Consider the following 24287-nt stretch of genomic DNA (forward strand, 5'->3'; position numbering starts at 1 on the left):
GGAGGACTTCCTTCTCCTGTTCCCACTTTGGGCATCTGCTGCCATGTTGGATGTGTGGGCGTATGAGCAGTGGAGCCCCGAAGAGGCTCCAATCATCTGAGGGAAAGTAGGTAGGATCCTGCCTCCTCACAAGCTCACCGCCGCCATTTGGTCACATGAACAACCTCGGAATTTCAGATTAGTGTAAGTAATATAATTACACTAAACTACAGTTACATTGGACAAGAGGTGGTTACATGCCCTAAGGAATGACCACAAATTTTATTTCCCCAGAAGTAGTGGATTTTTATTACACATACAATGTATACCTGTATATAGTATATCTCACCTCCAGCATGTAGAACCTCTAGCCTTATGAAGTTCAGGGCCGGTGCTAGGGGTTCTGTCACCCCCCTGCAACCTATACATCGGTGCCCTCTTTATCATCAATATTAATGGCAAACTATAGTGCTCCCCTTCCCCAAACTCCTTTACAAACAAACTCTCAGTTTGTTCACACAATGCTACTATTTTCCCTTCAATATAATATAATTGAAAGAGGGAGGCTGGTGGAATCCAAGGCATATTACTGCTCTCCCCCCCCCCCTTTGGCGGTAGGAAAACATATCTAGAGATGTGTGCCAAGATGGTCGTTATCCCTGTCTCCCACCAACAGAGTATTTCCCTCAGGCTCTGATAATGTAGGAGAGTCACTCCACACATGCTCAGGGGCACACCTACCTCAGTGAGCAGCAGGTCTCCTCTTCAGTTGCCCAGGAAGAAACACACAGTCTACATAGGCTCAGCAGGTCACTTGCTGCTACACTCTGCATATGATCAGAAGAGGAGATGCACACCCAGAGAAAGTGGCAGCATGCTCTTCTTGACCACTCTGCATCCCCTCAGAGGGTAACCCTTCATCAGCACTTTTCATATGCTCAGAGGAGGCACATTTTTCCTGAGCACTCTGCATATGGGTTGTTCTCTTGCAGCATTTTGCATGTGCTCAGAGGCCCGATGGGAGACGTAGTCCCCGGTTCAGTTAGACCCCAGACGAAACCTCCCCCGGGCCATTCGGGGGGTTCACACACAGACCAAAATGTGTTTTTTTGGATTTTTTTCAATGTACCCCTTCCAGTGGGCTGCTCTGAGGTAGTGGGGGTCCGTGGAGGTTCTCCTTTCCCCTGCCAGCCTCCATTATGCACCCATAGCCTGGTTCAGGTGGTCTTTGGCCCTTACTGCGCCTTTCTCCCAGTGCGGTGCCCATTTTGGAGGCCATCACGCATGCGCAAATGGCCCTAGTGTAGCCGGGTCATGATCAGCCTGGTCTGGTTCAGGTCTGGTTCAGTCTCTAACCGAACTGGGCCAGCCGGTTCTGTGCACATCCCTACTGAGAGATACCATTCTAGGACACATACTTAATATATAAAATGAATACAAATGTTGCATGTTGAACAAATCAGGCAACCTGAACCTATCAAGTGACTAATACTAAGGTTTCATCATAAAACCAGGGAAATGTCCTTCACATCCTCTTATTACCAGGAAAGCAATTTGCAGGGTTCTGAAAACTTCCATGCCCCTATCGTGGGCTTATAGATACTAGAATGTTATTGAATAGGGTTAACTAGATTTCAAGCTTACTGCTCTGTGTCTCTGTTTCAATTGCACTTTGTACTATGCATTTCTCTTACTGGTGCTGCAGCACTACACCTGTTCAAGCAATGCATAGCCATGCACCTGTGGTGGAATTAGGGGTATATGCTTTCAGACTCCATGAGAAATCAATGCCCTTTAGTATAGTTGGTACCTTGATGTGAGTTCTTTATTGACTCTCTCTTTCCCATTCATACCCAGAGGTGGTGTTACCCCTGGACCTTGGGGCCCCGATCTGTGGCCTCCAAGGTCTGGGGGGCCCTCCAAAGACCAGGGGGCCTCTTGCCACCACCCCACACCCGCTCTGCCACTGCTGCCCGCTGCATTGATCTGTGGCTTTTCTGTAATTTTAGCCACCATGTGTGGGGGATGGGGGGTGAGCTAAGCAGGCCTCTCCCCTGCCCCCCGTGGCGGGGGCAGGTGGAACAGCTGGTGGGCTTAACTGGCTGGCCAGCCCACCAGCCCTCAAAAACTGTGAGGCGAATATATCATTCCAAACCCATGGCATCATAGCCTTGCGACGATCTATCCAAACTTCACAGGCGTGCCTCACAGTCACAGTTTGTCTGCTCCGCCTGCCACCACCACAATGGTGGGGGGAGGCCTGCTCGGCTTACCCTTCACCCCCGCACATGGTGGCTAAAATTACAGAAAAGCCGTCATTCGTTGCTGCTGGGCCTCGCAGCAGCAGGAAAAAACCTCATGGCAGGGGGACCTTGTGGCAGCCACGGTGATCTGGGCATCAAAATCATCTAGGTGTGCCACTGCTCATACCCACTTTTTCTTTGGTTTTGGATTGTTGAAAACAATCCACATAGTGGTGGCTCCAAAATTCAAAATCGAAGGCAGTATAATGTGTAATATAAGAGGCCCCTCTCCAAATTAATTAAAACCTAGCTCAAACACTTCCAAAATTCAGTTCCAGCTTATAAAATGTTTGCCCTGGTGCTGTCTCTGCCACTGTGAGTGCCCATTTCTCTTATTTCTGGGCAGCAATTGTTGGGATGGGAAGCTTATCCTTTTATTTATTTATTTACCTTTTTCTAAGACACCTTCTGAGGCAGCGTAAAGATCTATTAAATGAATTAATAATAAATCTGGAGTGTTAAATGGCAGCATCCTAGGCATCAGCAGAATTCTGGGAATTAGATGCAGTCATATTTTCACCATTGGACTTAGGAGAGCCCTGGGGGCCCTTGCAAGAAAATTGCCTGAAAATAAATGATCAAAAATCAAAGATGATGGCTTTGCAAAAAAGCCAGTACTGAGAAATTGGTCTGTTGAAGGGAACAAGATTGAACAAGAAAAGTCCTTTAAGTACTTGAGGATAGTATTTCAGGCCACAGGTAAGTGGACTGTTCAGATAGATTATGCATCTCAGTCTGTTTACAGTAATCTTACAGAAGATTACAAAAATCCTGAGATTTTTCCACTCAAGGAGGAGTTTCTTTATCTCAGCAGCTATCAAACTTTATGACGCTAAATCATTGTCACAGCTCTTATACGGAGCACCGCTCAGCCCATACCCCTCTTTCTCAGCGTGAAGCATGCACAGAGGCTGGAACCAGGCTGCTGCTGGCCCACGCTGCTGGAAGGGGTGCTGGTGGGGTTGAGAGTAGCTGCAACTGCCGGGTCACCGCCGACTCAGTGGTGGTGAGCACTCAGCACTCCCTCCCACCCACATACCCACCGGCTGCCTTTAGAAACCTTTTAAAGGCAGGATTCCTCTTTGCTTGTAAAGGGGAATCCTCACCAGATCCCCTTTAATAAGCAGAGCCCCTTGAACTGGGTCAAGCAGTCTGTATCGGACTGGGCCCAGTCCAGTTTGAACTCGGACCAGCCACCTCTTTTTGAGGCTGGTCCGGTTTGAGTGTGAACTAGTCTAACTGGGCCAGTTAGAATCAGACCCGGTTTGATTCAGATCTGTAACTGATATGCTGGTGTATTTTTCCACTAGATGTTTCTCCTTTTCTAGCAAGCTTTTAATTAGAATTAATTTTAATGATTTTAATAATTTGTTTTATATTGTTTTTATTGTGTTTTTAATCTTTGATTTTTAATACTGAAATTTGTACACAGCCTAGAGATGTACATACCATGTGGCATAAAAATATGATAATAAATAAATAAATAAATAAATAAATAAATAAATAAATAAATAAAGTGCTTGATCCATGGTGGCTCAAGTCCCAGTCTAAAGCTGGTTTGCTCTTTGGCCAGTAAATTTTCTTGATCTACCCATACCCAGTCTAACAATTTCCCATACAGGTACCTAGCATACAGTTTACTAATTATGCTTAGAAGGCTAGTGGGTCTGTAGTTGGTTGGATTATCTTTATTTCCTTTTTAAAATATCAGAATTATGGTTGCTAAGCCCCAGTCACTAGGTATAGTAGCAGATTGATCTACGCAGGTGAAAAGGCTAGCAAGAAAAGGGCCCACCAATCGCTGTTTCTCTGAATTAATTCTGAAGGAATAAAGTCATAGCCTGGTGCTTTATGAAGTTTGAGTTAGGGATGTTCACAAAACCAGATGTTGTGGTTTGGTTCTAATTAGAACTGAACTCAAACCAGTTCTATCAGTTTGGGTTCTAAACTGTTAGAATTGGCATATGGTTTGGTTTGAATTAGAACCCCCTAGAACCTGTTCTTAAAAGTTCTCCATAGGGAATAATGGGGCTCGAACTGGCCCATTATTACCTAGGGGTAGCACCCAAGGATGACAATGTGGGGTGTGTGGTAGGCCCTCATGAGTTCCAACTACCACCCAAACCCCAAAGCAATTGGCCAAAGGGGCGATGTTTAATTATTTTTAAAACATTCTTAAAGTTATATTATTTCTCCCATCAGGAACCATGGGGATTAGATTCTTGGATGTCACATAGATTCTACATAATGAATCCCTATGTAGAATCTATGTGCCATCAGGCAATCCAACACATGTGTATTATTTGATGTCAATAGTGTTGGATTCTCTGATGGCACATAGATTCTACATAGGGATTTGTTATGCAGAAAAAATGGGCTAGAGGCCTGAAGCCAGGCTAGCTGGCTGAGAAATAAGCAGGAGGGAGGGTTAGGGGCCCACTACACATTCACTCACTATACCAAAAAATGTTTAAGTGCACTACAGCCAACCAGAAAAATACTTAAATATTGTAATTTTAAATCAATCAGTCAATCAATCAATAGAGGGGTTGGGGATGGGAAAGCAGGAGTCAGTCAAACCTCTCTCTGGAGACTGCCAGTGCAGACCGCAAGGCAAGGCAACCAAAGCAGCAGCAGCAATAGTAGTTTGCTCAGTCTCTCTCAGGCAGGAGGCAGAACAGCAGCAGACTTGAGTAACAGAGACAGAGTGAGATTCCAAGCCACAAAGTAGTCTTTAAATATACTTTGAATAACCCTCCTTGGAGCACCCCCCCTTGTCCATTCCCCCTGGCCAATGGGGTGAAAGGTGTCGCTGAGTGACACACTTTCACAGCCACTCAAAGGGGCAGACACATCTGGCCAATCAGGGGATCTGCAGCACAGCCAATCACTCCAAGTGACACAAGTGTCACAAAATGGATGACAGTCTCTTTCTTACACAAAAATGGAGGCTTGAGCCAGTTCAAACCAGCTCTATTAGAACCAGGCTCAGTCTGGTTCGACCTAGAACCGTTGAGCCAGGATGGTTCTATCTAGAAACAGTTCACACATCCCTAGTTTGAGTTGGTCAATCAAGTTTTTGACTTTACTACTAGAGATTGGAGGCCAATCAGGCAATGTTTGTAATGTCTGTCAAATTGCATAAAAGATGGTTAATCTTTTCATACAAGGCCTGAAAGTGAGTCTTCCCACTTAAGGGCAAAAATATGAGAGTCCAGTCAGGCAGCTCCAAAAAATACAATTTCAACTTTTATATGCTGTTCTGGGGTTTTCAAGGTCAAAGTCCACGGTAAATGGTCACTGTCTGGGTGATAGTCAATCTCAAAACAATCAAAATAATTCAAAATATTACAAGAGGTAATTACATAACTAACTGTGCTCTTCCTAGAACCAGCCAAGTATGTATTCTCTCTTGGTCTATCCTTCCTTATATAGAGTAGTAAGAATGGATCTTTCAGGGAACTTTTGGTAGGAGAAATACAGCAAAAACTAGCATGCCCTCTAGCACAAAGAAACTCAACTTTGGAAAGGGCAGGAAACATACCTCTGTATTTACTCTCAACTATCTTGAGAGTAGATATGTTGATTAGGAAACAATTTCCAGGGGGAAAGACCATCTCATGGCTGCATCCATATAATTGTTTATATGAAGGGCTCATTGCCAGCTTGCTGGCTCATCAGAACCAGTAACTATTTCTCTGCTGGCTTTCAAACATTCTTTGTTCATGTTGGCTAACATCCAGACTAATGCGGCAGATATGCTGCATTAGTGCAAGGATGTTGAGATAGCTAGTTCTTAGCACCTGTATATGTCCGGGATCGCCTCTCTCGGCCGGTTATATCCCAACCTATGAGGTCTTCTCAGCTGGCCCTCCTTAGTGTCCAAGGCCCTGTTGTAGTGCGTGGTGCCTGGGACTGTAGGAGGGCCTTCTCTGTTGCCACCCCTCTTCTTTGGAACACTCTTCTCCCCCCCACCCCACCCCCATTCGTTCAGCCCCCTCTGTGGTTGCTTTTAAGGCCCTTTTCAAGACCTACCTGTTTTGCCAGGCACTTACCCTTTAATAGTTATTATAATTATAAAAATATTTTATTTTAGTTAATTGTTATTGGTATTATTGTTCACCACCTAGAGTCTTTGAAGGAAGCAATATATAAGAAAAATTAAATAAATAAATAAATAAATAGTTCTGCTTACCTAAGAGCTCATATTCCAGACTAATGTTAGGTTAGTGCAGCAGAATACTCTTGCACAAGCTATGGTGCACCTTTTGCTGTGTAGCCTCTTTCTCTATCCATATATTTTGCAGGGAACAATGCAAAGCTATCCACTATCCTTGTTGCACAAGTGCAATGCTTGCACAAGTGCTAAGAGAGCAAGAGGTTGCACAACATTTTGAGCATACACTCCGCTATATGACATTCTTATTCGGATGCATCTTTGTTTGCTGCACTAGTGCACCATTAGTCTGGATGTCTGCCACTGGTAGTTCAATCAGAGGCTCATTGCTGATGTACCTGGTAGACAGCAGTGGTCTTTGCTGAAGATACAGCAGTTACCACACTGGCAATTGGGCCATGATCTGCCGCCACCACCACAATAGCAGAGGGGCAGTGCCAGTGGCTGCAGCCCATTCAGTCATCCTCTGTACTTAATGCTGCACCACAGTTTGTAAAAAAAAGATTTTATTCATGTATATTATTGAAAATGTTTTAATACCACCATTCAATTCAATTCAATTCCAATTATAATTTTATGACCATAGGATTACAGCTTTTAAAGGGCCGTTTTCTGCCTAGCAGAAGAGAACTGTATGAAAAGTGACATCAGATCCAGAGTACTTTTCCCATTTGTGTAAGCTTTTATGCTTACACAAGAGCGTCTTCAAGATCTGTTAATGGACCACTGCAATTTATGTGCTATAGCCTGTGTCTTCCTTATTCACCACATACTGTAATGCAACCACAATATACTGTGTTGCTGCACCACCAGAAGTCTTCCACTAACACTTGTGCAAGAGTTTATGAGGCATCTCTTCCTTCTGCTCCCAGATCTTTGGATCCAAACCATCTTAGTATATGGCTGGAACTACTACTATTGTTGTGCATTACTTACCTTATATTTTTCTACATATATAGTACCGCCTGTGATTACCTATAGGAAGTAAGAATGCCATTACATATCAGTTGCAAACACTGAGAAAAATGTGTTGCCCCAAAGAACAGAAAATCTTTTAAAGTTATCTGTAAATGTTCTGTGGAGAGTAATTGTTTCAAAGGATTATTTAAAAAAAAAAAATCTGTAGAGTTAGGGATGTAGTAAAAGGGCAGTAAAATTTAAAGGTCATTTTATTGTCTTTGCATCTCTTTGTAAAATCATTAGTATTCCTTTTCAAAAGTTTTTTTTTATTATTAAAACACAATCATGCTAGAGAATTTCCCATTATGTTCACCAAAATGAATGCAGGCTAGATACTATACTAACACAATGTCTGTAATCTGCTAATACAATAAGTTCTTCACAGTATGTTTAAACAAGAATTTTATTCTTGATTATTTCAACTTATTTCCAAAACACTATCTAAAATGAAGAAAATTAATATTTTTTCCATATTTGTGAGCGAAAGTAACTTTAGATTCACTCCTTGCCACCTACTGTCAAGAGCATCTTGTGATGAGTGATTATTTAGTTAATATATCTTAAATATACATTTTAACATCAGGATTATATAATTTGCTTTCTTTTGTGCAAATAAGTGCATATGTAAATTTCAAAGAACATTTATTTCTATGTAACTGTAAAGTCCCCAACCAATTCCAGTCAGTCTTTTAACAAAATCTAAGCTTTTCTGTGTGAACTGAAGTTCTAAAAATCCAGAAAATATCTGACATGTTAATTCTCAGTGCTCTGACCACATCTAGTATCTAGCTAGCATGATGTTGAAATCTAGAACCCCTGAATACCACTGGACCTACCTTAAATGCTGTTTGCCATACCATTTACATAATGTCTAGAACAGCATGAACTACTCTACGTATGGTCCATTTCGAATATAGTTTGCAGAACAAAAAAATAGAAATAGAGCTAGCACTGAAAAAATAAAAGAATTTTTAAATTTATTTATGTGTTTGTTTGTTTAATGCATTTACATACCACTCTATATAAAATCTCAGGGTGGTTTACAATCTAAACAAACAGCAGCTAAAACCCCCAAATCATATAAAACAGATTAAAATTACTAATGAAACAGGTATGTTTTCAAAAGTTGTTGAAAAACAACAAATGATAGGGATGTGCATGAACCGAGGTTTGTGCAGAGGTTTAGAGCCAAACCATAGGGAGAGGTCCAAACCGGTTCAACGCTGCTGGGCAGTGGAGCAGTGAGTGAGATCTTTAAAAAGGGGGAGAGCAGGTCAGCTTCCTGCTGCGACACGCTCTCCTCAAGAACCTGTGTGCAAAAAAAGAGATGTGCTCCCCTCCTCCTTAAAGATCCCGCCCACTAGCGCTGAACCAGCTTGGACCTCACCTGAATTGGTTCAGCGTAGCACCAAACCTTAGTCCGTGCACATCCCTAACCAGAGATGAGAAAATTCCGATTTCATTCGGATGTGTTCCAAAGCCTTGGGGCAACTCGAGAGAAGGCCCAGCTTTGGGTCTCCACCAAGCGAGCTGGTGGCAACTGCAACTGGACCTCCATCAATGATCTTAATAGGTGGCGGGGTTCATGAAGAAGAAGGTGTTCTCTTAAATACTCTGGGCCCAAGCTGTTCATGGCTTTATAAGTAATAACCAGAATTTTGTATTTCCCCCTCAGCTAATTGGCAACCAGTGTAGTTCTTTTAAAATAGGAGTAATGTGGTTTTATTCATTATCCTGGCACAGTCGCACCAGTATAGTTTTCAACATTCCGCCATTATAAGCCCTGAATATTCTATTGCTTATAAAGTTGAATTTATCCACCTGATCCCTCTGAAATTGTGCATACATCAATTAGGGGGCAAGAGAACCACCCCTCCAGATTTGGTGCAAACCCATTGCAGAATGGCTGAGATACAGCAGTTTAAGTTGTTAACTCATAAAAAGAGGTTTAAAATTTTGATTACCTTTTTTCACCACAGATAATGTATATTTTTAAATGTCTGATGTATTTTTAGCATCCCCTCAAAATTCAGGTCCATAAGGCACTAGTGCCTTTTGCTGGTTTGAAACACATCAATTAGTGATTTTTTTAGTAATTACTATTAGAAATTCCCACAATAAAAGAGTAAATAACTAAGGGAAAGTTAGCTAAGAGCATAATTGAGTCTGTCCACTGAGAATTCTGAAGCCAAAGCTAGGAGGGGCAAGTCCTGGAAATTTCTAGCAAGTGACTTTCTGGGTTTGAACATAGGTGCATGATAAGGACAGTCTATGAGTACACTGGCACCTGTGTAATTAAACAACCATTCCTCCCTCACCCTTTCCTTTCATGGCCATTTGTTCTCTTACTCTGGCCCCTTTCTCTCACCCCTCCCCCAAAGTGGGGAACCAGAGGCCCTCAGCAAAGCTTGGTATATTCCAAGCTAGGAAGTAAGTCCATTGTTTCCACAGGAGCTTTCTTCTGAGTAAACACACATAGGAATCAGGACCAGGAGAGATCCTATGCAAAGTTGTGGGTTCGCTTTTATTTCTTTCCTCCCAGCCCCTCAGCAAAGCATAGAAGGAAACACATTTATTTCTTTGAGGCTTACTTCTGAGTAAAAATGTATAGGATTGGGACCAAGGATTCCATGCTAGGAAGTCCTGAACGAGAAATCTCAAGGAAATCCTAAAAACCATTCTCACCCAGCACCAAACCCCCCCCCCATCATTCTGGTGTAGATGGCACTTGAATGTGGGGGTTCTACAGAGACAAATTGTCAGTGGATATGGAAGCGTCACTTGGCCATACTTAAGAAATGAAGTCTCCACATTCACAGGCAGTTTGGCACATGTAGAACCTCCATGTTCAAGGGCACTCTACACCAGAATAACAGTATGTTGGCACTAGGTGGGAATGGTTTCTGGGATTTCCTTGTTGTACTTCTTTGGAGCTTTCTGGAAGCATGTAGCTGAGCTCTGTGAGAAAGAGGATGCTGGGTGCCCCTCTTATCTTCCGTGACATATAAGATGTAATGTCTTTGTACAATCTGGAATGTGACAATGGCTTTAGAAATGAGGTTCCATGCACCCACACTTTGCCTTGGTCTTTTAGTTTGACGTTGGGCTGGGGAGGGATGCATCCAGGCAGACATTTAACAGGCGCAGTCTCCCTAATCATTTCCTAGAGATGTCCCTGGTGAATTTCTGCCTGCTGCATCTCTGATCAAGGCAAAGTGTGGGTGCATGGAGCCTCATTTCTAAAGCCGTCATCACATACCAGACTACTATACAAAGTCTTTACAGCTTATATGGCATGGACGTGAAATGGGTGCCTAAACTTACAATTTCCATCCTTTTTAGAGCATGAGTGAAAATGTAAAGCATCTTAACTCTCATTTTAAACCGAAGGTTTTTGGATTACTGAATTATACACACACACTCCCTCTCCCTCTCCCTCTCCCTCTCTCTCTCTCTCTCTCTCTCTCTCAAATTTACACTTCTCAGGTGGTGCTCTTCTTAACCAGTAATAAATATTCCATTGCCCGACACCCAAGAAGACACGAGACACAAGTGTTGGTGTAAACTAGGGCCACAATTTTATTTTAACTTTTAAAACAACAGCTTTAAGAAACAGGGATTGGCTCTCCACTCCATACAGTGCAGTATCTATAGGCATGCAGCACCAGGACGATACACCTTGGCTTTAGGCAGCCCCTAATGCTCTAAAGCAGGGGCTGCCCATCCTAGCAGGCCTAGGGCCAGGCCTCTGCCATATCCACACTCCCTGGTAGCCGTTCAGTGATCCTGGAAAGCTTAGCCTGACAGAGTAGGCGGATCCAGGGCAGATGTCCCTCAGCTGTGCAGTCTCTGTCCAACCTATAGCCAAATGCTACCTGAAGGTGTTTACAAGCCTCAGATGTTATTCCCAACCGCACTGTACCTGCCAAAATTGTGACCAATAAGGATTTTAAGCCTGACTTTCTAACTAAGGACTAGTACAGTTAGGAGCAGGCGAAAAAGGACACGCACCAAAGGCCAGCCAGGTGAGCCCCCCAAATTCCTGCCCGGCCCCAAAAGGCAACCAGCAAGAGCCCAGACTGTACCTTTAGGGAGAGTGGGTGGGTGCCTTCACAGAGTGAACTGAAGCTCCACTGGGCCCGAGTGGGATGTGCGGCCAAAGCCCCACCCGCCGCACGGGCCCACCAGCCAGTGAAGCCCCAGCAAGCCTCGTGCTCCTCTCAGCGGGGCCGGGCAAGCATGCTGCACTGCTCATTAGAGCAGCGAGCAGCCAGATTATCTGCTAGAGATTCATCAGATGAAAATGACACAGCTAGAACAATATTTGGAAGTATGACTGCTCAGACGGTGTCTATCAAGCATCTATGCAGCTACAAATAACAACAAATATGTATGTACCACTTTTCAACAAAAGTTTCCAAAGCGGTTGACACAGAGAAATAATAAATAAATAAGATGGAACCCTGTCCCCAAAGGGCTCACAATCTAAAAAGAAACATAAGATAGACACCGGCAACAGTCACAGGTTGTGGTTATTTCACACAAATAAAACAAATTCTAGTCCAGGGCAGCATTTTTAATTTGATAGTTTGCCCAGCTGAGGCAGGGTGGGGCTGCATTTTATACTATCATTCAGGCTTGAGCCATTTAATTAATTAATTTTATTTATTTATTTCTTCAAGGTTTCTGTTTGTTTGTTTTCTCAACCCTGAAGGGCATTTCAGCATGACACACCTTTTCCTCTGTTCTCTCTTGTTGGGGGTGGGGGGACATGACCTGATCTTCTAATCATGTTTCAGTGTGGCAGATTCTGCCATGGTGCAGATGGTTGGACTGAAATGTATTCTGACACAAATGTACGATTTGCACAACACCTTGCTGCTATAGTTCTCTAGATTAACAAACATTTCCAATAGCATCAACAGTTCTACAGCCTACAGTTTAATTGGTGATCTTTGTAGTTGTTTTATGTGCTGGAGAATCTCTGAGACATGACTCTTTCATTCATATATCATTGTTTGGCAGGATTCCAGGACAGGAATTTAAGTGAGAAAGGAAGTTAGCTCCTTTGACTTCAAGAAATAAATCATACGTTGAGCACTTGAGAGACAGAGACCAGACTGTTGGTATGAGAAAGAAACACAGATGAGGAACTGAAAAGCAGAGTATGTGCAGGTTCTAATGCAACACGCCCACCAACTGTCCCTGTTTACCAGGAACAGTCCCTATTTTTTAGTACTTGTCCCTGATGAAATCACTGACTCTGCTCCACCAGTTTTTGCATTTTAAACTTCTGATAGCATGTTGTTTGGGTAAGTCACAAATAAAAGCAAATTTTATTTATTTTGCATATTTATATACCACCTCAAACGCATGTCTATGGGCAGTTTACAAAAAAAAACGTGTGCATGAACACTAAGGCACCAAGCCATGTATAGCCTGAAATTTTACACACTGCAGACGGTTCATATATATTGGATCTGTTAATAACATATTGTAGAATAATTGTGCTTAGTATATCTTTAGCAAAAGAACAACCGACTACTAACCAGAAAGCTACCCAGTATGTAATAATGTAGGAGATATTACTTGAAATCATTCTAGGTATCCAGCCATAGAAAAGTTAAAAGCACGGCCTTCTTTTTGTCTTTGATAAGTTGGAGGGTATGATGCAAGTCCCACTTCCATTTAAAACAAGGAGAGGTGCAGAGCAGGATTCACCCATAGGCAAATGAGACAATAGCATCAAGCCTTTAAAATGTTAAGTACTACTTTAGGCCATGGGTGTCTTCAGGAGGGGCAAAGCATCTACATATAAGTATGTCAGTAAAAGCAACTGCTGCTCTACATTAATATGGCCGTGAACCGGGCAGGGGGACAAATGCCAGACCAAACTAGATGATTGGCAGTGGCACACTTAGGTATTTTGGGTGTCCAGACTGCCCCCACTGCGAGGCCGAACCACTGATCTTGCCAGTAATTCTAGCCACCATGTGTGCAACCAGGGTGTGTGTGTGTGTGTGGGGGGGTGAGTCGAGCAGGCATTCCGCCCCCAGGCGGCGGCATGTGGAGCGGCCGTGACCGCTGGGATTGGCTGTTTAGCCCAGCGGCCTTTGAGAACAGTTTTTCAAACCAAACAAGGCCTTTCTGCAGCCAAACAAGGAAATATACTGGAGCAGTGATCTTCACTATTTTTCAAGTGAGGGCCACTTTGGCAAAAAATGGCTGTGTTGAAAACAAGAGTTGGTAGTAAGTGAGGAAGCTGGGGTTGTCAGAAGCAAGAACAAAGGGCAAAAGATGGAGGGTGGGGGGATCCCTAGTCCTGCAGGGTGTTTGGGGGATAGCTCTGGGATATGGCACAATGAAGTCATGTAGGAGGGTAGAGGAAGCTGCCTCTACAGTGTTTGCATGTCCCATAAGGTTTGGCATCAGGACCTGGTGCTTTTCAAAAGATGATGTCACTGATTCTTGAGGAATTCAGTATTATTTGCATGATATCATCGTACTTCTGGGTAGTTCAGAAGAGCATCAGAGCAATCTACAATCTGTATTGAATGCAGTGTGTTTAAAACTTAATACAGCTAAATGTGAATTTAGGCATTCAGAATTGATTTGGGAGATAGTGGTGGTGTAGGTAATTTCATTGGCAGGACTGATGTCAAATAATGGGTTAGCAGTTTTAGTTGCACCTTCACCAAGTTATTTACATTCTTTTCATTCTTTTTTTAGTTCTTACTTCATGTTATGCAAATGTATTCCAAATTATGCTCCACCATAATTTCCAATTAAACAGTTGAATAGGGCATGCCAGGCATGACATTTTAAACAGAAGGTATGGAAAGTTCTGGTAATGGGATTGCTTGTTGATTTAGAAATGTTGTGTCCAATATTGGTGCCTTATTTCAGAGTGTGTCATGAACTTTCTTTGCATGATGAATACTTATTACAAGATACACATCTATTGGTAGCACCAGCAGAACTTCAGGCTCATTTATAAGTCTTGCACATGACACTCAACAAGGCATTGTTAGAACTAAGCAAAGGTTAAAAGATTTTTGGGATGGCCAAGTATGGATTTGCAGGTAGTACCGTCTATAAAAAATTGTGTTACATGTGAGTTGTATGATAAAACTGTACAAATATAGAGTGACAAATGTACCATCTTTACAATCTCATCCCTTCCCTGATTCTACATGGTATAGAGTTGCTACTGATATTGTAGGGCCTTTTGATTCTGCCCCTAGTGATTGTCAGTATTACTATTCTAGTAAATGGCCCGAAGTAGCATTTACCTAAGTAACGTTGGCTTCGGTTATTTCAATCATTTCAAATGTGTTTAGTAGGGAAAGGAGTCCAAATGAGCTGATTTCAGGTCATGTCACTCAATTTACACCTGGGAATTTGAGCTTTCTTAGCAGAAAGGAATATTATTCATAGAAGGCTACTAGTCGGACTATAGGCCACCTCCAGCCTCAAAGGCAGGATGCCTCTGAGTACTAGTTGCAGAGGAGTAACAGCAGGAGGGAGGGCATACCCTTAACTCCTGCCTGTAGGCTTCCAGAGGCACCTGGTGGGCCACTGTGTGAAACAGGATGCTGGACTAGATGGGCCTTGGGCCTGATCCAGCAGGGATGTTCTTATGTTCTTATTAAGGTGGAACTTATCCTGGGGACTTGGTGGGACTTGTTTTAGGTTCGTGGGGTGCGGGGTGTTTTAAATGGAGTAGTCCCATAATAAATATGTTCAAAGCTTCAGTTGCAGAAAGAACTGAATGGAGAGGTGGAAGTTCAAAAACAAAGTAAGATTTTATTTGAGGGGTTAGGGGTACAGAAAAGAGAAAACTAATGGTTATTAAGCATAATAAAAGTATAACTGATATAGACTAGTAATACCAACAAGTTACAAAGACTAAGATAAGGTTCACAAGGCGTTGATTTGGCTTATGTTTTCAAATTTGGTTCACTGTGAAGCTGGTGGGAGAGAAACAGATTTGGATTTTATTTATTTATTTATTTGATTTATATACCGCCCTTCCAAAATGGCTCAGGGTGGTTTACAATTTCAATGTAACAATTTCAGGAGAAATTAGAAGAAAGGAGAGTTTAAAGATAGAAGTTATATACTACGGTACCACACTCCTTCCAAGAGACACACGCCGAGGCCTGAGACTTCTCTTCTCTGGAGCAGGAAGGCAGAGAGATAAGAGCAGCAATCCAGAGACTGAGCAGGGGTCCCAGAACCAAAATGAAATCCAAAAAAGAACAAAACCTCACCGTCCCAAGCACTGGGAAGACCGGGTTAGGAAAAGCCAGTATGGAGGTATGGGTCAAGGCAGGGCAAAATGGAGATGCAGATGCCACGACATGGGGGAAAGAATGGTGGTTCTGAGATACCCAGAAGGTACTTGGCTACCCAGAAGACACACTGATTGATGGTGACTTCACCAGATATGCCTGAAGGTGTTATGTTAAATGCTCTTGACAAAGGCGGACAATAGGGATAAAACTCAGGACATGCCATTGTGCTTTTTAAAAGTGAGGAGTGAACTTCTTTAACAAAAGCTGTGGAAGAGTAAGACTCTTCTTGGATAAAGAGTCTGAAAAGACCCATGTAAGGACAGACCAAATGAGTGCATCAGAGTTTATCTTCCCATTTCTGTCAGAATATCTGTGAGTAACTAAAATGTAAATAAGCAAACTTCTAGCTAATTCATTAACATGCTCATTAGGAAGGAGATGACCTGTTGCTTCCTTATCACTCCTTCCTGAGGGGATGATAACTTGACTTGGTTCACTGTGCCAACACAGGAGAATACTTGGCTTATTCTTTAAAGAATAGCTCTTGATTAAATCACATCTATTTCAGCTTCCCACCTGTTGAGCAATCAGGGGGTGACTGGGTGAAGAGGCCCACCTGCAGTCTTTGTACTTTGAACTTGACTTGAGAGTTCCTTCTTCCAAGCTGCTTACCAAAATGATGTGTCCTTTTAGTCAGCTACAGGTGAAGCAAAGTGGGGATCTTACGGTCCCGTGGGATCCAAACTGTGGTAACTACAGGCTTGTAATTCCAAATATAGAGGGGTGCTCCTCACAGGAGCCCCCAAACAGGCTGTCATGATAACATCTATTTACATCTATTTATCATCTGCTAGCAAATGGGGAAGTCAAACTTTTTAAAGGAGTTTGAAGGGGACAAACAGCTAATTTGGAATATTAAGTGTTTATAACTGAGGTTTTGCAAGCATTTTATTTATTTATTTATTGTTCAATTTATATACCACTTTTCATTAAAATAATCTCAAAGCAGTTTACAATATAATTAAAACTATGCATAATCAAAATATAAAGGTACAGATGATCTCAAAAATTAAAAAATACATAATTAAAATACAGAAGTACAGATGATATAAATATAAAAATAATCTCTATTTAAAAGTTTATAACCCATTTATAAATGGGTTTCCTTCCTGTGCAAACATCACCAGCTGATTTCTTGCACAGGAAGGAGATGTATACCAAGTTAAATATTAATGGGTTGTCAATAGATCAGAGGACCTGATAAATAATTGTCTTACCAAATAGAACATATAGAGTCACAGGGAAAATGTAAAGCTTGTGTGGATAAGCACTGGGTTGTTTAAGGATGTGAAGTTTGAATGTGGTTCTTTTGTAAGGATGAAGAAACCTTAAATTCAGAGAAATGGAGAAGGTAAATGCTAACTGAGCAAAGAGGCAGCTTTTAAAGTGGTGATTCTCTAATATTAAGCGGGGGAGAGCAACTGACCCTCTCCAACCACAGCGCAGCGTCCCTTCAGTTACTGTTGCTGGTGTCTATGTTTCTTTTTAGATTGTGAGCCCTTTGGGGACAGAGAACCATTTTATTTATTTATTATTTATTTTTCTATGCAAACTGCTTTGGAAACTTGTTGAAAAGTGGTATATAATTAGTAGTAGTAGTTTAAAATCACCCTGTTAAAAGTTAGGGGCGGGGGGGAAGGACCATCTACATATAAACTCTCTGATGAACATATCTGAAATCTGCTTGCCCTATGCAAAGTAGAGAAGATACAGATTCATGGTTGAGTTTGAAGGATTTTCGGTTCCTAACCTTTCCTTACAATGAAACATCAAGCAACAGACATGCAAGAGGATGCACGTCTCATGTCAAGACAGATGTCTCCAGGCACTGAATCAGAACAAGAAATAGTAGGGCCTTTTGAGATGGAAGTTGGATGAATCTTTTAGACAACCTCCTGGTTGAATGAAAGATTATGTGGTGATGATAGTGATTTGGGTGAACATTTCTTGTAAATGCAGGAATGTCAATTTATTTTAAGGGAAATATGGAGTTTTAAAGAATGATGCCTGCTGGGAAATGTAGTAAGAAGGGCATGAAGTAGGAGTGAGAAAAAGTGACCCAGCTAATATATTAATGGGGTTGATTGCAATGTATGTGTGCTTTTTCTCTGCAACGGAATGATGGAGTTTTACCCTCCTTTGTATATTGAATTATTCAAGATGTAACACACCCTTAACTTCCTTTTACTTCATGGCCTCTGAAAATTGATTTATTTCAGCATCCTGATCAGCAGCCACTCTGGTTCTGGAGCCATCAGCAGTATGGAGAACTCCTAACTACAAGTCAACATACTTCTCCAGTTGCCCCTGCTTCAAAGGACACCCAATAATTTGTATGAACAGTAGCAATGAGACATATAAGATCATCAGTCTGGATCGTACTTCTGAAACAATAAAGTTCATGCAACTGAATCCTCTTCCATTTTGAGGTACTACTAGGTATAACCTTAGTGTTTTGATTCAAAGGATTTAGATTGGGGGGTATCTGCCATCCACTATCCTGATAGACTCTGTAGGCTGAGACTTACAGTCTCAGATGACTGAGAATTACAGTCATTTATAAGTTTGCACATGACACTCAAAAAGGCATTGTTAGAACTAAGCAAACATTAAGAGATTTTTGTGGTAGCTAGGTATGGATTCACAGCTTGTACCTGCTATAAAAACTGTGTTGCTTGTCAGTTGTATGATAAAACAGCAGAGACAAATGTAGCACTTACACAACCTGATTCCTCCCCAGATTCTACATAGTATAAAGTTGCTACTGATATTGTAGGGCAGGCCTGCTCAACTTTGGCCCTCCTACCAATGTTGGCCTACAACTCCCATAATACCAGGTTATTGGCCACTATGGCTGGGGATTATGAGAGTTGTAGTCCAAAAACACATGGGGGGGGGGCAAAGTTGAGCAGGCCTGTTGTAGGGCCTTTTGATTTTGCCCCTAGTGGTTGTCAGCATTACTATTTTAGTAAATGGCCTGAAGTAGCATTTACATGAGTAACTTTGGCCTCAGTTATTTCATTCACTTCAAGTGTGTTTTTGTGGTGGCCAGGTATGGATTTACAGGTGGTACCTGCTATTAAAAATTGTGTTACTTGTACAGTGGTAAAAAAAGTACCACATTTACAACTAGATCGATAACCTGATTCTGCATGGTATAAAGTCAACCATCCTGACCAGCAGCCACTCTGGTTCTGGAGTCATCAACAACATATCTCTCCAGTTGCCCTTGCTTCAAAGGACACCCATTAATTTTTATGAACTGTAGCAATGAGACATGAGGGATCATCATTCTGGACGATCCCACAGTTGAACTGCACAACAATTCAACTTCATCTTCCCCAAATCCTGTTGGGATTCCTGTTGGTCAATCATCATTTTCCAGGACTTGCAACTCCTTAATGATTCCAGGGATGGACTCTATTACTGTGGGCTTCGGATTCACTGAAAGGAGGTAGTGTTTGTTTGTTTGTTTGTTTATTTATTTAAAATAATGCTTGTTATGAATTGCCTTTGATTAATAGATACAATCTTCTGGGTATCTGTCAGGGTGACAAAATGAAAAATATTTTTTAAGACTGCAGATTCTGCTTTAAAAATTGCCTTTTTCTCTTGTCTCCAAGATTCTAATAGACCATTGAATGTGCCTGTCTGCTTTGACAACAATAGTGGTTCTTTTTGTAGATATTCAGAGAGGATTGTCAGCTCATTCAAGACTCATACATAAGAGATAGGTCTAACAGAAACTGCTTGGAAGGCAAACGCTTATACAGACTGCTGAAAGATGATCTCTCAGCCTTTGAGCGATTTTCATCCTTGCTAGGAGACTTGAAATGTAAACAGAGAAGAATAGCTTTTCCAAACAGCTGCAATAGTCCTATAAGAACTCACAACCCATCTGACATCCAAGACTCAGCCAATCTTGTTTATCTGCTCCTACAGCTGCTCAGAACACTTCCTTAGCTCTATGTGAATTGGGGTAACTAAACTTGCCATATAGTTAGCTTGTCCATGGTTCACTCCATAGTCTTCTGAAACTGTCTCTTCAATGGCAAGCTCCAGCCTATGGTCAAACAGTTCCATACTATGATGTTAGAACACACTAACTGACGGTTGATGGTTGCTTGCAAACTCATGCTATCTTATAATTGCCTCTTTGACAGCACCAAGAGGGAGACCTACATTAGTTGTCAACTCCTCTTTCAAGTATCAGAATAAGATAGGGAATGAACTATACATCTAAATGAGAAAGCAGAATGAAATGTAGCTCCAAAGGAAATGCACTGGACTGCAACTGAATGCCAGTCAAGCCAAGCATCAGAGAGGAAGAAATAGGGTAGTGCCTTGGTTGGCAAACCCCCTTTACTTAACATTAAAACAATCCCATTTTATCTCAATATTCATTAAAACAATCCCGGCGGTTTATTTTATTATCATTATTTAAATATATTTTATTATTTAAAATAAAATATTATTTTAATATATTTAAAATATTATTTATTGCTATTTAAATATATCAGACAGGCTTTTAAATGTTTATCTGCAGCTCATATACAGTGGGTTTTAACTTTCTAATTTGTACTTGTTAAATTTGATCTTAATCTGGATCTTGGCTTAGTTATTTTATCTTGTTTTATAATTATAATTTTATCTTTTGTTAATTTTATGAGCTGCCCCAAGCAGTAAAGCACTGGAGAACCAGGGTATAAATATTTTAAATAAATCATAAGTAAATATGCAGAAAAGGGGATTATGCACCTCCAGAAACAAATGAGGAATGTGAAACAACTTCCATCCAGGAATAATGATAATAAAAAATGCTGGTTACATTTTTACATTCTGCACAGCAAGCCACCAATCCAAGGGAGAGTTGTGCACCCTGCCTCCAATCTACTGTGTACCCTCTTTGTGTGGCTTCCGAAGGCAACAGGAATGGCACTGCAAGTGCAATAACACCTTCCTTACGAGGCACAGCGTTTCCCCTCCTTTGAGAGCAGCACAGACAGAATATTCAGTAGACTGGAAGCAGTAAACACCCCTCTTCTTTGGATTGGTGGGTCACTTCACAGAATGCAAGCAATTGTTAGGAAACTGGCTGCTTCCAGACCAGGAAGTTTTTTACAGGTTGTTTAATTGAACGGTGGGAGAACTGCTTGCAGAGGTCAAACTGGGCCATCAAGAGTGGCAGTTTTTCTCAAGTCATTGGACAATGTTCTGTTTGCACAGGGCTGTGACAGTGGGTTGTTCAACATCCCACTTCCTCCCAATGTGGCTTGTGTCCCCCTCCCACTGTAAAACATCTCCGCCCCCAAATGAAGGGCACCATGCACATGCACAGTTAAACATCTCCTATTTAATGATCGTTTTTAAAAAACAACAACAACCAAACAAGTTGTTATGGTAAGAACTAATCTCCTACTTACTTTTCACTATAATCTTAATTGATAATTACCATCCTCACAAGTTAGCCCACACACCTGCCATCTTGAATTGAGATAGATGGCATCACAAACTATGGCACTGAGGTGTAGATGAAATCATCATAAACTGCACCATTCAGGTGTCCCTGTGTTCCAACAGCTGTAGCAAATTTTGTTCAACTCGGTTAGGTGGCTCACAATTTAGCCCTCTTGTACCTCAAACATTCATGTGTCTGCCATCTTGAATTGGGGTGGATTACATCATCACAAACTGCACTGTTGAGGTGTCCCTATGTGTCATTCACTACAACTATACCAAATTTGTTTCAAATCGGTTAGAAAGTCCACAAGTGAGCCCACTTGTGCCTCCAATGTTCACACACCCACCGTCTTGAATTGGGGTGGATCACATCACAAACTGCACCATAGAGGTGTCCCTATGTGTCACTCACTACAACTATACCAAATTTGGTTGAGATCAGTTAGCCGGTTCACAAGTTAGCCCACTTATGCCTCAAAGGTTTGGGTCTGCCATCTTGAATTGGGGTGCATGACATAATTACAAGCTATGCTGTTGAGGTGTCCCTACAGCTGTACCCTATTTGGTCCATATTGGTCCAGGCATTGTGAAGTTGATAGGGGGACACACACACACAATGACAGGTGATCTCATAAGCTTACTTTTCTTAAGAAAGGTGTGTGTGTGTGGGGGGGGTACCGAACCACCAGGCTGTCAATCTTCCAATTACACCTGATGTTTCCTCTCCACGGTTTCTTCTCTTTCCCCCCTGGATACAAGGTGATTTGCTCGGTCACTTTACCTCCTCATTCCAAGCAAATATAAATCCATATGCAAATGCAGAGTTACATTCTGAAAGCTGTTTTACTGGTTTTTGTTTTTTTAAATGAGCCCCTGGTGGCGCAGTGGTAAAACTGCCGCCCTGTAACCAGAAGGTTACAAGTTTGATCCTGACCAGGGGCTCAAGGTTGACTCAGCCTTCCATCCTTCCGAGGTCGGTAAAATGAGTACCCAGAATGTTGGGGGCAATATGCTAAAATCATTGTAAACCGCTTAGAGAGCTCCGGCTATAGAGCGGTATATAAATGTAAGTGCTATTGCTATTGCTAAATGTTTGGGCATGGCATACTGGACATGGTAAACTGGGATATCAATCTTCTACATATTATTCTGCTGTGCCGCTATTATCCTGATGTTTGGAGTTGTAGCAGACAACCTTTTTATACTCTAATCTCATGGTCTTGGCCTTAGATCTCCACAGCAGAGCCACATGTGGCATCTTGCCACCTCTGCTGCCGTTCCTCCCACCTGCTGCTCCACAGCCACTTGTGGCACTTTGCCACTAGGGCTGCTACTACTACTGCCTGCTGCCCTGCCACTGGTTGTGAAGCCTTGCCACTATTGCCAGCGTTGCTGCCGCTCTTCTCGCACACTGCCCCATTGCCACTTGCAGAGTCTTGCCACCAATCCTCCCACCAGCCGCTGCTTGTGAAGCCTTGCCATTGTTGCTGCCACTCCTTCTGCCCACGCCCGCCACTGCTTACTGTGCTTTCCTGCTACGGCCAGGCTTTACAAACAGGGCATCTACCCCAAATCTATTTCAGAAGACAGTGTGTGCGTTCACATACCAGCCAAACTTACCCCAAAGTCCTGGACCCACTCCACACACAAATCGGGCTTTGTGATGTGAATTCTAGCTTATTTCTGGATTGTTAAAATGCTGGTTTTACGCTGCTTTTTCTGAAAACGCTGAACCAAGTAGGAAGATGCACTGACGCAGAATCGTTAGCATAAGAGGGATATTCTCTTTAGAAATGCAGATATCGCTCTTTAGCAAGCTCCCCCCATTGGCTAGAAGGAAAACACGGAGCATGCCATGTGAACTTGTTTCAAAACAAGTTTTATCTTTTTAATAATTTCAGCATTTTAAATTTTAACTGTTGCAATGTTTTAATCTTTTTATCTGCTGTTATTGTTTTGTTGTAAACAGCCCAGACACTTGCATTTTGGGTGGTATAAAAATGTGTTAAATAAATAAAAATAAAAAACAAAATCTGAGAGCAGAAGGGAGGGGCTGCTTCCCTCAATGTCACGAATGTAGTTCAAAGTGGCTTCACTCAACATTTACCCCGAAGCATGAAGCCATGTGTAAATAACTTCCAGGAGCTTTCCCAGACAGAAAGTTTTATCGTAGGTTTTCTGTGAGTCTTTGCCTTGAGTTTAAAGTTGGCCCTCATCCCAAACCAACCAAAAAGTGGATTTTTTTAAAACCCCGGATAGAAATCAGGCTACACTCTTAACGCGCAATGAAAAATCCGAATTATGTGTGAAGTACTCCCTCTTAGCTTGCAGGGACTCTGGCCTATATGTGAATCCACCTCCTTTCCCACGTGCTAAAAACTGGGTGTTGCTGCAGCCCCTCTTGCCCCAGCCTTTCAAACACGGGTTTTTCCACAAATGAAGTGCTAATTGTGACAAGCAAATGACAGCAATGCTGTCAGGCCACAGGAGAGTAACATTATGTTACCCGCGACAGAAAGCAATGACGTTGGAAGCGCAGTCTGCAAGCAGCCTAAAACAGAATTCCCTGAAACCATATTCTAAAGGAGCTTCAGCCCGCAACCAAAGGAAAGACATTGTTTTTAAGACCAGCCTAGGCACCAAAGGAGGGGAGCCAACAGCCCACCATGTTTCCTTTCCAGCCTCTCCGCCTAAAGGCCCGCGTCCCTACTATCAGGCTACTGCTACAGCTGCCCACCCCTCTCCTGGCGTCATCACAAGCGAGGGCGAGAGAGAAGAGCGGGGGGGGGGGCTCCTCTTTCTCCCAGCATTGCTTGCTCCCTGAGCCCCTGCACCTCAATTCCACCCTCCACGGCAATGAAAAAGAGCAGGCCAAAGAGGAGGGACTCTTTGTAGTGACGCGAAGCAGGCGACGGGGAGGAGGAGAAGGAGGAGGCGGTGCGCGGGTTGTGCAAACAAGCTGACGGCGCTTCAAAGAAGCCAGCGAAGTCAAGCAGGAAGAGGGCGAAGTGGCTGGAGAATGGTAAGGCACCCCCATCCCACGCGCCTGCT

General features: G+C 42.4%; 1 protein-coding gene and 1 long non-coding RNA gene across 6 annotated transcripts in view; both read left to right on the forward strand.

Moving 5' to 3' along the window:
- Window positions 1–10189: 10189 nt before the first annotated feature.
- LOC128349214 (uncharacterized) lies at window positions 10190–20239 on the forward strand. Of its 5 annotated transcripts, XR_008318623.1 has the most exons (5): window positions 10923–11444; window positions 12445–12731; window positions 15499–15738; window positions 17996–19230; window positions 19461–20239. It is a non-coding gene; the product is annotated as an uncharacterized LOC128349214 (long non-coding RNA). The 5 variants fall into 5 exon arrangements; XR_008318625.1 differs by lacking the exons at window positions 10923–11444; window positions 19461–20239 and adding an exon at window positions 10190–10294 and having other exon boundaries at window positions 17996–19359; XR_008318621.1 differs by lacking the exon at window positions 19461–20239 and having other exon boundaries at window positions 17996–19359.
- Window positions 20240–24105: 3866 nt separating this feature from the next.
- The window catches only part of FAM204A (family with sequence similarity 204 member A), a 38018-nt gene continuing 37836 nt past the window's right edge, over window positions 24106–24287 (forward strand). The window contains exon 1 of the mRNA XM_053310767.1: window positions 24106–24258. The gene's annotated coding sequence lies outside the window, so the exon portion shown is untranslated. The remainder of the gene's footprint in view (window positions 24259–24287) is intronic.

Source organism: Hemicordylus capensis, chromosome 3 (genome assembly GCF_027244095.1).
Source record: "Hemicordylus capensis ecotype Gifberg chromosome 3, rHemCap1.1.pri, whole genome shotgun sequence".
Lineage (NCBI taxonomy): Eukaryota > Metazoa > Chordata > Lepidosauria > Squamata > Cordylidae > Hemicordylus > Hemicordylus capensis.